The 15,854-nt window shown below is 41.1% G+C and overlaps 1 long non-coding RNA gene across 1 annotated transcript in view; it reads left to right on the forward strand.

The window, feature by feature from the left end:
• Positions 1-12,591, forward strand: part of LOC121917964 — a 67,912-nt gene extending 55,321 nt beyond the window's left edge. The window contains exons 2-3 of the long non-coding RNA XR_006101133.1: positions 7,811-7,918; positions 12,071-12,591. This is a non-coding gene — a long non-coding RNA (uncharacterized LOC121917964). The remainder of the gene's footprint in view (positions 1-7,810; positions 7,919-12,070) is intronic.
• Positions 12,592-15,854: the final 3,263 nt, after the last annotated feature.

Genomic DNA, 15,854 nt, shown 5'->3' on the forward strand with positions numbered 1-15,854 from the left:
GTACAGTAAATGAAATAAAACATGTATGTGAGAGTCAGGGTGACTCAGCAGAAGCCAATTGGGAACCACACAGGTGTAAATGGTAATGCAATTAACAAGTCCTGAATGCCAAGGACAAAAATGTAAAGTGGATGATTGGACACACCTGAAAATTGTTAAGTGGTCAAGGCTGAGATGATGAAATCACTAATTGTAGGATGAACCAAGAGAACCAATGAGAATGTTGTACACGCCTACTGGGTGGAAACAGACAACAGTGGGTGGTATCTTGCATTGACTATAATAATGACTATGAATCCCAATGTATTTTGTGGGTTGTAGTAGAGTGGATTGTAGAGTGAGGAGTTGAGTATTGTTGTGTTGGATAGTTTTGGAGCTGTATATAGTAGATCTTTTTATATAAGACTACTGAGTTGTCTGGTGTCTTGGGTGAAGCTACAAGAACCAGCTGTGGATCCCTGAAGAGGGTGAAGACTTCTGTGGAAGCAAGAGTGAGAAGGCTTGGAGAGTTTGTCGGGGTCTTCAGCCTATTCCGTCTGAACTCTGCTAAGCTATAACCACTGGCCAAAACTGGTCAGCGCGGTGCACAACCAGGTGGTGAGTTTAGCCAGAGGTGAAGAGCTACAACTCCCATCATCCCTGACAGTGGATACTAAAATCTATGGCTGCCTAAGGCTCATTATATTAATGGTGTAGTAAAATGGTTGCCCCTTATATAAAATGGCAAAAGCAATGTTTGCTTTTTGTAGTGTGTGTGTGTGTATTGATTCAAGCTTTGGATGGTTGAATCCTTGGATATGGATACAGAGGAATATCATCATCATCATCATCATCATCATCATCATCATCATGGTGCTGCCTCTCAGGCACCAAATGTAGCTTGAAAAAATACTCCCCAAAGGATTCCTATGTTATTCTGCTCATATCATCAAGACACATGTAGGTTGAACCATCAAAAGATGAGGAGCTTTGTCTTTGTGTTAAATTGAACATGATATCAATTCTCTACATACATTACTTTCTATAGAATATGACAAGTTGCAGTGAAGAACAAAAAGGTGTAGGAATTCTCCTTTTCAGTAATCTCCCATTCTGTATGTGTGGGGGAAGCTGGAATCCATTGTTGGTATATGGGAGCCTACTGTGCTGGAAAAGAGATATCCTCTCAAGTGTGGATTCATGACTAAAGAAATAGTCTACTCAGTGTACACATTTTTTTCTTTTGCCATTATGTGACTTACTTGCCAGTTCTTCATCAAAATGAATGGACTACCAGCTCAGAAATTTAGCCTAACCATTATATCCAACGAAGACTTGCTCACACAATTGTGACTCATATATGTATCATATATACTGTATGTAGATGTATGCTACGTACATTCACACACACACACACACACACCTGATTAATTAAAATAAAAACTGACATTTGATTTTCTAAACATTTCTGTCATTTTGTGTTAACATATATTAACTACTATGAACCAAACACAAGTAAATAGGGGTCCCAAGATAAGAAGTATTCTGGATTCTTCTCCCGAATCTACTATTCTGTCTCATATGTAAAAATTGTAACTGAAAGACCATTGTTGTTGTTGGTCAGAGCACTTTATGTTGATGAGGAAAGTGGCATAATTTTTGAGCATCCAAATACTAAGGGGGGGAAAGGAGTATCTATAGAAAGGTATGGTGTTCATGTGATGTATCTACCTTTGACTCAGGCAATTACTTTGGGCTTGAAGTCTTCCATAATCAATAGGATTTCTGAAGTATTGTCCAGTGAAATAAGGGGCAGGGCTCCTATAGCTTTGATACTTGTGTAGAAAAAGTTATTGCACCAGATCACTGCTGAAATTCCCTTTTCTACACAACCATTAAAGCTACAAAAAATCTCACAAAATACATAAATCTATTGTGATATTTCCCTCTCTTGACTTCTAGATTTCTTTCCAGACACCAGTCCTCACTGGCAATATCTCTCCCCCCCCCCCCGCAATACTCTTTCCCAGCTCACAACTGCATCACTTCCCACAGGTTTGAGTGAAAAGGAGGCTTTTATCGATAAAGAGGGAACACGGGCAACATGTGTCATTTTTACTGAAGTCTGTTTATTTGCAAACAATCACATTGAAACTTTTGTTAGAGCCCAACTAAAATAAATGACATTTATTTAAGGGTTAACTCACTATTCAGCGATGAATGCAATGAGACAACTCTAGTTGATATTACCAATAGAATGTAGACCTGAGTAAAGGGTAAAGACAAGAAATTAGTCCTTTTAAACCTCAGACTAAATGTCCTTCTCAACAGTTGGTAAAACTCAAGACTTATATTCTTTTCTTGCTGGTTATGTTGCAACTCCCATTTGTTGTCTCTACAGCACTCATCTAAGCATCTTGGTTGAGTCCTAAATGTGAATAGGCTATTAACCTGGGGGAGATACCTATGGATATTTTCATCTTCATGAAATGTACCCCTCTTTTGATTATTTTTGGGAGGGTCCTTGAAAGTGAAGAGGGAGAAAATTGTAGGCATCTCTCCACTGCTGAGGGGGATCACTGCTTTCTGACTTGTCAATACAGTGTGGTTCCCTGGGCACATGGGCACATTCCCTTACAATCTGGAATCTAAACTGGTGTGGGAAGGGAAGAAAATGTTCCAGTTGCCAAGGCAAACAGGCTGTTTTGCTTTGCCCTCCAACAGTTTGCCTTGGCAATGAGGCTTTGCTTTCTTCTCTCCATACCAATTTGGAATGAAGACAAAACACCCATTTGTTTGCCCTTTGTGATATTGTTGTATAGCCAAATCTGATTGGCTGTCTGGTGCCGTGATGTCATTTTATTCTCTAACTGATCCGTAATTCACTTGACTTACTCAGAGAAAAGAAAGGCTAGGCAAAAGAAAATGACAATGAAGGACAACAGAAGGAAAACAAGATGTAAAAAGAGGTTATTTTTAAAACTTTGTTGTTATTAATATACAAAAACAAGACCAAAGGAAACTATTACCTGTATAATAAAAACTGCCTCAACAACTGCAAATGATTTAAACATTACAAAGGTATAGATACAGATGAAGATAAGGATACAGATACATATTTTACCGTAAATTAAGTTCAAAAATATTCTGCTGGATCATTCACTAAAAGTTTGGTTATATAGTCCAGAGCCCACATTTTCATAATTCATGCCAGATTTATGATGTGCAGTAAGCTTAATTAAAGTTAACCTTTCAACATGTTTTTCCAAGAACTCTCTGCCCTTCCAACAATATCCACTTTTCTGTTTCCTTGAATATACACTTAATGGATACATTTAATTGTGCATTGGAAGAAGATCGCTCTGTCACTTACCATACAGTGTGCTTGCAACTTGAGGTGCAACAATGCACTAGTAGGTCCACCTGGCATGATGGCTTATTAGTACCTTCCTCCCAGAGGCCAATGTGCCTTTGCATGACTTTTGGGAATCGTGGGAGCTGCCAGCCAATGACTTTAAACTGTAGTTTGAGCTCATTGCCTGGCCACAGTGAACTGTATGTAGGCTTTACTCCAGCTGGGCAAGCATTATAGGCACTGCTCCCAGTATGCTCAGGCATTAATGCTTAAAGTATCATCCCATCCAAAAACCTACTCTGTATCTACAATGTTATGTTTTGTAATTCTTGTCACCTATTGTGGATGTACTTTCAGTGTCTTTTATATTGTTATTCTGTTACCATTTTTGAGGATGGTTGGCATGAGTCCTGGATCCAGGGCTTGGAATATGAGTCAAGTTGCTCAGGGAGTATGGGGCAGAAATGGCAATGCATGGCTTGAGGGGGGGTTGCCTTTCCTTTGCCCTCTGGTGGCAGGGGACCACAAGAGGGCATCCCACCTGGTATAGGGCCAGATGATTGGGTTCATTGGTCAACAGGCAAGTTGGTCAATGCCTGCATCCAGACCCATGCATGTGCAAACACTGTCAGCAGCTATGACCAAAAAAAGTTGTGACCTTCCCCTTTCAATCACATATGTCTGTTTAAATATTATTTCAAGTGGAGTGGGACTCACCCCTGAACATTCAAGCAACAACTTACATAGATATATGTAAATAAGATAGGTATGTGTAATGGGATAGGTATATGTAATGTAATGTAAGCCAACACAGTACCCCTGAACATTCAAGCAACAACTTACATAGATATATGTAAATAAGATAGGTATGTGTAATGGGATAGGTATATGTAATGTAATGTAAGCCAACACAGTGTAGTGGAGTGAGTGTTGGACTTCTGGAGACCACAGTTAGTTCAATTCCCAGCTGAGTCACAAAACCCACTGGGTGAACCTGGGCAAGTCACATGCTTTCAGCCTCAGGGGAAGGCAATGATAAACCCCCTCTGAACAAATCTTGCTAAGAAAACCCCATGATAGGTTTGCCTTAGGGTCACCTGAAGTTGGAAATGACTTGAAGGCACACAACAACAGCAACATGCAATGAATTATCTTGCAACAAGGGAATAACAAGGTTACATTTCAAAAGCAATATATTGAGGGGAATGGTGGTGCTTTTTGATGGAACAAGTAACACCTTCAGCTGGGTTTGGGTGCTCTCATTTGTTTTCGAGTCTCTAGGCTATTAGGCCCATAGACCAGAAATTGCTCTCCCCTGCCCTGTAGAGTAAATTGGAATTTTACTTCCTTCCTGCCTTTCTTTGATCCTTCCTTCCTTTTTTACTTCCCAGTCTCTCTCCAGCTCTTGAACAGCTCTTATAGTAAAGAAATTCTTCCTAATGTGTAGGTGGAATCTCTATTGCCTGGGAGGCCGGTGCAAAAAAAACCACATGAAACCAAATTGGATGAAAGGCCACAACTTTATTAGCAACAGCAAACCAGAACAGAAGGGTTGGCACAAAGCATAAGGTCAGGATCTGAAGCATTGAATAACCCCACGGTTAATCGATAAGCAGCATACCTGGTGACTGCCAGGCGTTGGGATGACCTAGGGGCTAAGGAACGTCAACTAGCCGCCATCGCACCAGGCACTCTCTTGTTCTCAAAGCCCCTAGTCACCAGGTGGCTTAACCATGTTGTGCCCCCCTCAATGGCCACAACACATGCCCAGCTTGCCCCCAGGTCCCTATTGACTCCCAAACCAGTGCTCCATAGCCCTGGTAACCAAACCAACCAGATCCTGGCCTATGCTGCCACCCCAAGCGGAGGGTGGGTGGGAGAACTGAGCTGCAAATGGCTGCAGGGCCTGGCTGCATGGCCTTTATATAGGGCAAGGCCCCGCCTCCTCACCCCATGGTGAGACTCCTCCTCCAGGGCAGCCCAACCAATCAGCTGCCCTGGAGGACTGAAGCCTCACCATAGAGGCTTCCTCCACCCCTACAGAGCGGTGCGGGTGGAAGGGGCGGGCCCTTCCACCCAGCCCACCAATCAGGGCAGAGGACGGCCCCAACCAGAAGTTGGGGCCAGGGAGCCGCACCAGCTCCTGGCGGCAAAGCAGCTGGCCCACGCAGTCAGGCAGCCGCGTTTTCTTGTAATTTAAATCCAGTGGTTCATGTCCTAGTCTCTTGAGCAGCAAAGCAGATTACTCCATCTTCTGCAAGACATCCCTTGAGATATTTAAAAATGGCTGTCACCTTTTAGTCTTGATTATGAAAAGGTCAATTCACCCATCACTTGCATTCTGCTGTGATTCCCTATGAGGGCAGTGGGTCCTATCCAGACATTTTTGCTGTCACAACTCCTTTTTATAGCATTCTTTCTACTACCATTGGATGTATATGTTCAGCAAGTATGAATTGTGCACAATGAAAATCTTCAGAATGTTTTCATGACTAAGCCAAGAATACATTTGGTAAAATGTGAGATTTTCACTGTCTGCTCTATTAATGAGAAATAAGGGAGGCAATTTTACATTTCATCACCTGTCAGTGAATATGAAAGAGGAGGTTATTAAAGTTTTGCTTATCATGAGCAGGACTTTGAAATTACATCATTTCTAAAAACTAGTATAAGGGAACTAATTAAATCCACCCACATTGAGGCAAGCAATCAAGACACTGCATTCAAGGCTGGGCAAGTAGAGAAAGGAGAAATCCCTGAGCAAGCACATTATCCTGTTCCTCTGAATGAGATGTGTTCTCAAATGAATTGAGAGAATGCTCAAAAGTTGTTAAGATTTCAGGTGCACAGTCTGATCCTCTCTGTATTAAAAAGATATAAGTAAGGAAGGTGCCTAGCTTCCAGTATTCCATGGAATGACCTTTTCAGGACTATAAAATCACATCCAAACTCCACAAAATCCAAAATTCAGTCCTTCTCAGGACTGTAGTATATCACTGAAGTGTAGTGGTTAGAGTATTGAATTAGGCAGAGGTAGCTGGTAGCTTCCATGTCAGTGTGGTGATGAATCTACTCCAGCTTTTAGTCCAAACTTTAAAGGAGCTACCCAAGGCACTATGTATGCATGTGTGTACGTGTGTGTGTGTGAGTTGTGTGCCTTCAAATTGGTTTCAAGTTATGGTGATCCTAAGACTAACCTATCATGGAGTTTTCATGATCCGATTTGTTCAGAGGAGGTTTGCCACTGCCTTCCCCAGAGGCTGAGAGTTCCTGCATTGCAGAGGGATGGACTGGATGGCCTTTGTGGTCTCTTCCAACTCTATGATTCTATTATTCATTGTTGCACTATTATTCAATTTTAACTGCTATGGCAACATCCTATGTAATCCTAGGATCTTCATTGTGGGGAAGGAATAGAGTTCCCTGGCTAAAAAATTTAAATGCCCTCCCTACACTGGAAATACTGGGATTCCCTAGGATGTTGCCATGACAGTCAAAGTGGAATTACAGTGCTGTAACTGTGTAGTACAAAAGGAACTGAAGGAGGATTTGAAGAAATGAAGTGAAATTAAAGAGATATCCACATCCCTGCATTCCCTTGGGGATATCTGTCTGGAATCAGATTTTTGGAGTGGTCAAGGCCAAAATATGGAAAGGGCTGTCTTCTCTCCTTCCTTCTGTAGTATATGGCCAGAAAATGGACAAGTGTTACCAGTGGGTGGAGATTAATAGTTTTAGAGGACTTTTGAAACTAGTCTGAAGGCTGCAGGTTGTTCATACTTGATGTATAGCAAGACTGTGCAACTGCTGCAGGTCTAAGGGTCAAATTTTCCACATGCAGGATCTGTTGCAGGCTGCAGTGGCCTGAAAGTTTGGAACATACACAAAAATGAAAGCAGAAGTGACTGTTTGGAAGGGGTTGGGGGCTAAGGGGCTTTGGGGGGATTCCAAATCAATGCTGCTGGGGGTTTCATTTGCAGTGACAAATGAACTCTCCAACCAATGTCATGGTACAGTTGAACTTTAAGGGGTTAGGATATGTCCAGGGCTCACATAAATGCTTTCGAGTGCAGGCAGAAAGCACTTGCTACATTGTATCAATGGGAATGACATTCAGGAAAGATGTGTTACCAAATGTAAAATGAAATGATCAGCTATCCTGTAAAAGAATAAAAATAACTCATGAAAGCTATTTCTTCCTTTCAAAAGCAACCTTTCTAAACAAAATCAGAACAATTACATTGTACAATGACAAAATGGTCATGTAACATGTTATAACCAAACCAGTGCCTACTCTAGAAACAACTTGCACAGTGAAGTGTTTTTAATAGTGAAATAACTGTCCTGGCTGTTTTTAAGTGGTTTTTAATTGCTGCTTTAGAACTATTTTTAAACTGAAGTTTTTGATTTGTTTTTAAATGTGTTTGTCATGCATTTGCTATTTTAAATGTTTTTATCCATTGTGAATCACCACAGGGGCCCTAGTAGGCTGAGGGGCAATAAACAAATGGCAGAAAGAAAGGAAAAGAAAGGAAAGAAAGAGCCAGCCAGCAAACCTGGATGTGCCCATGAACTATGTATTTGGTAGGTAAACATTCATAAAGGATGACAGCGCAGAGCATTTTATAGCTTCTAATTTTGTTCCCTGCATAATGTTTGTTTTTTCTTTGTGACCTTACATGAAAATAGATACTCTTGGAAAGCATGTTTTCCGTTTATATTAAGTTCACATTAGAACCTTTACTGATCAAATAAAGCACAGAGTGGTTTGAACTTGACTTGTGCATTAGTTTAGCTAATGAATTTGATCTGGCCTTCATAACAATAAATTATGTTGCTTCCAGGGCTCATGTTTATTTGATTTTTAACAGTAACCTTTTCTTCAGAATGGCTAACCTGCTTGTAGCTGTTTTCTCATACAGCCTAGGGATGAGCATCAGGTTCAAACAAAGCCCAGAGTTCAAGCCAAATTGAGCTCTTTCAGATTGGCCCTGTCATTCTAAGAGTGAAAAGTTCTTCTTGTTGAAACTACCAGAACCAAAAGTGGACTCCATCTAAAGCTTTGTTCATGTGGTGGACTTTGTATTCCCCGTACCCGTCTTTTATTTCACAATTATGTGCTGTGGTTGGTGAACTTTGTGTTCTGCCCTGTTTGTGCATCAGTATAATACACACATAACATACTGCATGATTATGTTGAACTGGACACCTAAGCATTTTTTTTTTCTCAGAAAGTTAATCCTTGGTACTTTCATGAACACATCACAGAGGAATTTGCTATATGAGAAAAGAAAAGGGAAACCGATCGGGAGAGTAGTGGTTATCAAAGCGTGCCTTTTGCCAAATAAGAAAAAATCTGTTCAGTAAAAGGCATATTTTGATGACCATCTCCCCTTGGAAGAGAATGGAAGTGCTATGAGGGCGTGTGGAGCAGTATGGAAAAAAAGTGACTCTCCTGATTGGTCCATCTTTCTTTTCTCACACAGTCCAGTCCAGAATAACATAGCCCTATCAGTGGAAGAGACATTTAATCCAACCTGGTACCACACACAGGTAACTCATTCTCGAGAGACGGCCATCCAACTTCTACATTTCAACAACAATAATTAAGGAACTAGCTGGAAAGGTGGCCAAGGAATGTGGCAGTAGCAGTATTAGTAGGCAGAGAGGCAGAAGAAACATAAGGATGAGAAGATATCTTGGTGGCTCTGCCCTTGACATCAGCTCCCCGTCCAACCAAATACTCTTCATTTGCCACAGTCAGATCTATCAGCTTGTAACAGCTCTCCCAGCACCTTCATTGAGACTATTAATTCTGGTGGGAACCAGATACTTCACACTGCAAAGCAAGCTCCTTCTATGAAGCAGGCAGCAGGAAGACTGGCCATATTCTCCGAGAAGTTCCAGCACTTCCACTATTGAAAATGTCTTACTTATTCATTTGGGGCTGTTAATTTAAGATTGCACCATATTTAAAATGTACTCCTGCTTACAGGAGACCTACAATAACTTTCACAATGAGTTAGTGACTGCAATATTCATTTTCTGATGTCAACACAGTTTCAGTCTTTTTCTGAATGTATAATTCATGGCATTTCAAGGGGAAAATGGGACTAACCAGACATTTGTAAAAACTTTCAGGTCTCATTGCTCTCAACAGCAGGGATTTAAACACAGTTTTAACTTTTCTATTGAAAATAGATTTAAATGCTCACTCCTGCCTAAGACTTGCATATACTTTTAAAGTACTTCTGATTCATATTTATTTCTAAAATATTGGCTTTTGGACAAAAAGTAATGAAATTAGCAAATTCTTAACATGGAAATTACGTGGTGTTATTCATTATAAGTATTGTTCAACAGGCAACTCTTCTTTTATTCTGACAGCTGGTAGCCATAGTAACTTAGTAACTTAACCATAGTAACTTCCATACTTTCTGGGCCTAAATTCTAAGAGGGGCTGCTTCCTAAAGGAACAGTAGAAAATAAGCATGACAGAACACTTGTTGTATAATGAGATGGCAAGTGTTGGTTACCTGAAAAAAAACAAAGCCCAAGCATAATGTGTGACAAAATGTTCTTCATTTATGAATAGCTTCTATACAAGGTATTAGAGTTGCTCATTACAATAATGATTCAAAAACAACCTGGCACATCTGCTCTGCTGCCTGGAGTCAAAGCACACAGCAGATCAGTCATGGAGAAGTAAAGGCCTGTGGTTTACCATATATACTCGACTATAAATTGACCTCATGTATAAGTTAAGAGCAGATTTGGGTGGGGGGGATTATGGATTTTGATATGACTCATGGATAAGTAGAGAGTAAAACTTAGTGCCATGTAACAAAGGATCTGCAGAATGAAGCAAAGGAAAACAATGCCAAAGAACTTTAAAAATTCCAGCAGGCATAACTGTTCTCACACTAAAGGCTGGCTGGATGAGAGAGTATATGGGGGTCAGTGCTTCCAGGGCAGTTTAAACTCTTGCATTTCACCAGGGGATGGTTATATATGGGTTAAAATACAGTACCTACATTGACCCATGAATAAGTCGACTCAGGCTTTTTGGGTTCAATTTTTGACTAAAATTTCTAGACTTATACATAAGCTTATACAGTATGTATATTTTGGAGGACAACACTGTTTTGGTATGCCATATCATACCCTCCAACTATCACTGTTTAGCAGGGACAGTCCTGACTAGTCCTCTATCACTCCACTATAAAAAAAAAATGTCAGTGTCTCTCTCCTCCAACTTTCCTCCTTAATTTGGCTTACTTCAATCGCTGAAAACATCTGGAAAAAAAAGTGAAAAAGTAGTTTGCACTCTATTAAGTCACCAGAGGAAAGGAGAGGAGGGGAATTTTGCCTTTCTGAATATGCTCAGAGAAAAGTAAACTGCTTCACCCCTCCTAGCTCATGCGTTCTTCCTCATTAATAACTTTTGCCATCTTGACCATACTCTGATGTTGCCTAGCGACATGAGTCCCAGTTTTTACCTGTGAAATGTTGGATGGTATGCCATACAATTGTGGGAAAAAGTATTGTCTTATGCTTCTGGGTATTCTGACTTGGAGAGGAGACTTGTAAGACAAGGTCTATGCCAAATGGGGCCCAGCTAAAAGGCTTACAGAGTAACACCATGGAGAGCACCAGAAGCATAATCAGACAAGTCCAACATCATGCCTAGACTAGGCTGAACAAAGGAATGGCTAACGATGTGGAAAGCTCCAAATAGGCCTGGGTCTGGAATCTAGATAAGCTTATCTTACATATAGACCCTACAATTAGCACACTCTGAATAAACCTTGGCTGCTGCAACACTACAGAATTAATGCAATTTGACACTGCTTTAACTGTCATGGCACATCCCATGGAATCCTGGGATTTGTAATTTGTCGTGGCACCAGAGCTCTCTGACAAAGAAGGTGAAATAGCTGCCAAAACTACAAATCCCAGAATTCCATAGCAGTGAGCCACAGCAGTTAATGTGGTAGATTAAGCCCTTGTCTGCTTTAGGTTTGCTCTGCCCCTATATTGAATGATGGTTGCTCAAGAGAAGTTGCTTGCTTCAGAAACCTTTTACATTATGATGTAAAAACAACAGTAATATGATAGTGGCTTCAGAGCTGAAATCCAATACAACTCCAAACTAAGCTGTTCCTAATTGATAAACTGCCCAGATATACTGATAAAGATAGATTGTGCTGGTAAGAGAGAGACAATCCTTACTCTCAACTAAGCTATGCTAAATAGATATAACTCCCATTTTGATTGTGATGGATGCTGCCAGACATAGCAAAATATAGTAATGTCCAAGGGTGTTAATTCCTTGAATGCCTGTTTAGAGATGTCTAGTTCCTTAACAGAAGAAAGTGTATTCCTTAATGGATAAATGAATAAGTTATATTGTTTAAGATGGTAATGTTCCTCTATGTGTTAATGATAGAGAAGGCTGTTAGAGTGATGCAGAGATAAACATTCTTATGACAGTGTAACATCTTACTTGTCATATACCATAATGTAATGAATATACAATGCCTGACATGGACTGGAATGAAAGCAATGCACCCAGACAGGAACACACCTGTGTTTTTCCCTAAGTGGAATGTATATAATGAATCGCCTGAAAATTAACAGAGAGCCTGCTATTTTTCCTTTATAAATATCCTGAGATTCTAATACTTAAGAATGCTTAAGCATATTGATGATAACTCTGTCTACATTTGACTGTAGCCACAAGGTGGACTCCGAAGAAGAAGATAAAGGGACCTCAAGCAGAAACAGATTAGATGACAAATGGCAAAGGACCCTCAGCTTAAAGAGACAGGGATGGGGAACCACACCCATTTCAGCTACTGTCCCATATGAGACTCAGATCCACAGTCTCTTGCTTAGGAGAACGGGATGAGGAACCATGCCTGTTTCACTCTGATTCAGGTTGGAATGCTAAATCCTGATAGCCACTGAATCTGGCTAGCTACTGTTGATGGAAGGATGCATACTAGATGTTCCTATGGTGGTGCATGATGATAATTATGATATACCACTGAATGTCTCTGATCGTGACATTCCCTCACTGCTAAATCGCTCTACTTTTCCTCTCAGTATGGACAAACACATGCATACAGTCAGTAAAAAAAGATTTTTTGTTGCAGGATTACTTTGATATTATGCTGCATGTCCTTGAAATACAGTTAAAATCGCTCAGAGATATACTAGCTTTGTGGATTTGGGATGCTATAGTTTGCAAAATTAAATTTTCTAAGCTCAAGAATAGTTATGATTAAGTACTTCTTGATACAATGCTCAAATAACAGAAAGAAATGTCCAGTTTTGTTCCTGGTAGGTTGCCAAGAAAGCAAACAAATCAAAATAGTTTTCAAACTTTGATTATAGAAGGTCTTTCTTTAAATGAGGATGCCTTTTTTACAGTCTGTGTGAGCTAGTGCCATGAAACCAGTAATCAGCTCTTAAGAATATTTTTATTATTGACATATGTCTGGGAAACCCTCTCACAAGTGAGTATGAAATATTTTACTATTCTGAAGCACTAAGAAAATGTGATTATTGGTTGAAATAATCTTATCAGGTTTAACATACATATTGTGAGAAACCTATCTCTGTTAGCAGCTAGTGGTGCTGAATTCATACCCATGTTTGCAGACAACTTTCTGTATGGGAACCATTTATTACATTTCTTAAAAAGAAAAAAAAGGGAAAGAAGGGTTAAATGTGCTTGTGGGATTTGGATGCTAAGCTGTAGCTAGTTTTCTTTGTTAGGCAGAAGTGCAAACATACATCAAGCGAAAATGAAGCAGTACATGATATGTCCCCTATGCTATTTAACATTTACATGAAGCCGCTGGGAGAGATCATCCGGAGACACGGGGCGCGGTGTTATCAGTACGCTGATGACACCCAAATATGCTTCTCTGTGTCTCCGACTGATGCAGTGACTAGGGATAGCATCTCTCTGCTCATTGCCTGTCTGGAGTTGGTAATGGGCTGGATGAGGGAAAATAGACTCAGCCTGAATCCAGAGAAAACGGAAGTACTTGTGATAGGTTCCCCTGGTCCGGGGATGGAAATTTTTCCACCTGTCCTAAATGGGGTCACGCTCCCCGTGAAGGACACAGTTCGCAGTCTGGGTGTGCTTCTGGACTCGTCGCTTCACCTGATTTCTCAGGTGGATGCGACAGTTAGAAGTGCCTGTTATCAGCTTCGGCTGATACGCCAGCTGCGACCCTTCCTGGGCCGGGGGGGCCTTGAAACAGTGGTACATGCACTGGTAACCTCTTGACTTGACTTCTGTAATGCACTCTACATGGGGCAACCCGTGTACCAAACTCGGAAGCTACAATTGGTCCAGAATATGGCAGCTAGGCTGGTCACTGGCAACTCCAGAGCCAGCCATATAACACCGGTATTGAAAGATCTTCATTGGCTGACAATCCGCTTCCGGTCGCAATACAAGGTGTTGGTTTTTACCTATAAAGCCCTAAATGGCTTGGGCCCAGGGTACTTGGAGGACCGCCTCTCTCCATATAATCCGCCCCACACTCTCAAGTCGGGCGGGAAACAACTTTTGAGAGTCCCTGATACGAGATATGTGGTGTCTGCACATAGGGCTTTTTCTGCTTTGGCCCCGCAGACCTGGAACTCTCTGCCTGATGAGCTCCGCTCAGCCCCCTCCCTGGAGTCTTTCAGGAAAAATCTAAAGACTCACCTCTTTTGTCAAGCTTTCCCCCATGTTCCTTAATTCCATTCTTCTCCCCTTGTGTTGCTGTATTGTATTGGATGTAATTGGTGCTTTGGTTTTTAACTGTTTTTAACTGTGATTGAATGATGGATATTTTTATTGCTGTACTGTATTGTTTAATGTGGGGGGGATTTCTTTTTATTGGATTTTGTAGTTTCGGTATGTTTTTATTACTGTTGTAAACCGCTGTGATCATGGGAATAGCGGTACTGTATACAAATAAAGACTCATTCATTCATTCATTCATTCATGTATATATACCTATGTATTTCACCTGGAGGGATAGTAAGTTAATTTTAGATTGTATTTGTAATGGTAATTGGAGGAATAGTATTTTTATTTGCATTGGGCTATATTTTTTATATTTTGTGTTTTGTGTACAGTGTGTATGTATGTATGCATGTTTCGTGGATTTTTTTTTAAAGGCATTTAAAAGGTCTGGTTGAGTATGTATACTACTACATCTGTCTGGGCATGTGGGAGGCTTCATACAATCATACAGTAATGATCACATTAGTTTGTGTGCGATCTTTATTATTTTGAATTACTGTTGTAATTTTTAAAGTTGTGTCAAACTGCTTTATTTCTTCTGTGTAGTAGCAGCTCAAGTCTGTAGTTTCAACTCAACAATGGCCACCATCTCACAGTCTCAGCCATTCACCACTAGAACAACGATGGCTTTCTTGGACTGTTATTAAAGTTTGTTGAGATTATGGGCCAGCTCTGCTTTGGACAGAATGATACAGATCTTTTAGGCAGCAGATACTTAGGAGAAGCAATACTGGCAGCCTCCAACTGTTCCTCATGAACCTGTCCCAGCCCATTTCTCTCTCTTGGATGACAGAGCAGTATATGTCACTGCTACAGGTCCATTCATATATCTCCTAAATTAGTTTTCTATCTCCAGGTGTGATTGACATATTATCCTGTCATCTTGTCCTTTGCTGGTAGGGACCAGGATTCAGTACAGTTCTTGCAATGGATGGAGGAAGTCTATCAGAAGATGAGGTGATTTCCTCCCTTGCATACCTCCCAGCTTATGTCCACAATAAGAAACTCTTTTTCTCTCTGCCCCGTTCCTCAGCCCTCTGTGCCACATGAAACTGTTCTGGAGGGTTTCCAGCTCTGAGCATGTAGAAGCTACATGAGGAAGGGATCTACCATCTCCCAAGATTGGCTGACAGTCATCTTCCATCCGCACAAGGACCCAATTAGATACTGGTCAAATGTCTTGGACCATTCCTGGGGTATATAATTGGGCCAGCCACTTTGGGTCCCATATGGAGAAAAGTGAGATATAAATACATTTGAATGAATGAATAAATAAATAAATAAATCAGAAGAACACTTAGACCATTACATCCTCAGATGATTTGATTAAAAATAAAAGAAGAAAAATTAATCCTGGATGCCATTTGTATTGTGGCTGTTCATAATCTGCAAATGACAAATATAGTAGAGTCTCGATTATCCAACGTAAACTGGCGGTCCCATAGGTCGGATAGTTGGAAAAGTTGGATAATCCGGAGGGTCATAGGAAAAGCCTTACCGCTTTCAGCGTGGTGGTGGTGGTGGCGCTTGGGGCGGTCGGGGCCTGCGGCCTGGTGGGGGCGGTGCTCGGGGCTGCTGCCGCCTCTGCGCCTGTGGCCTGGTGGGGGTGGCGCTCAGGGCCGCAGCCGTCTCCGCATCGTGGCCTGGTGGGGGTGGCATTTGGGGCTGCAGCCGCCTCCACGTCTGCGGCCTGGTGGGGGTGGTGCT

Source organism: Sceloporus undulatus, chromosome 1 (assembly GCF_019175285.1).
Source record: "Sceloporus undulatus isolate JIND9_A2432 ecotype Alabama chromosome 1, SceUnd_v1.1, whole genome shotgun sequence".
In the NCBI taxonomy this organism is placed as follows: domain Eukaryota; kingdom Metazoa; phylum Chordata; class Lepidosauria; order Squamata; family Phrynosomatidae; genus Sceloporus; species Sceloporus undulatus.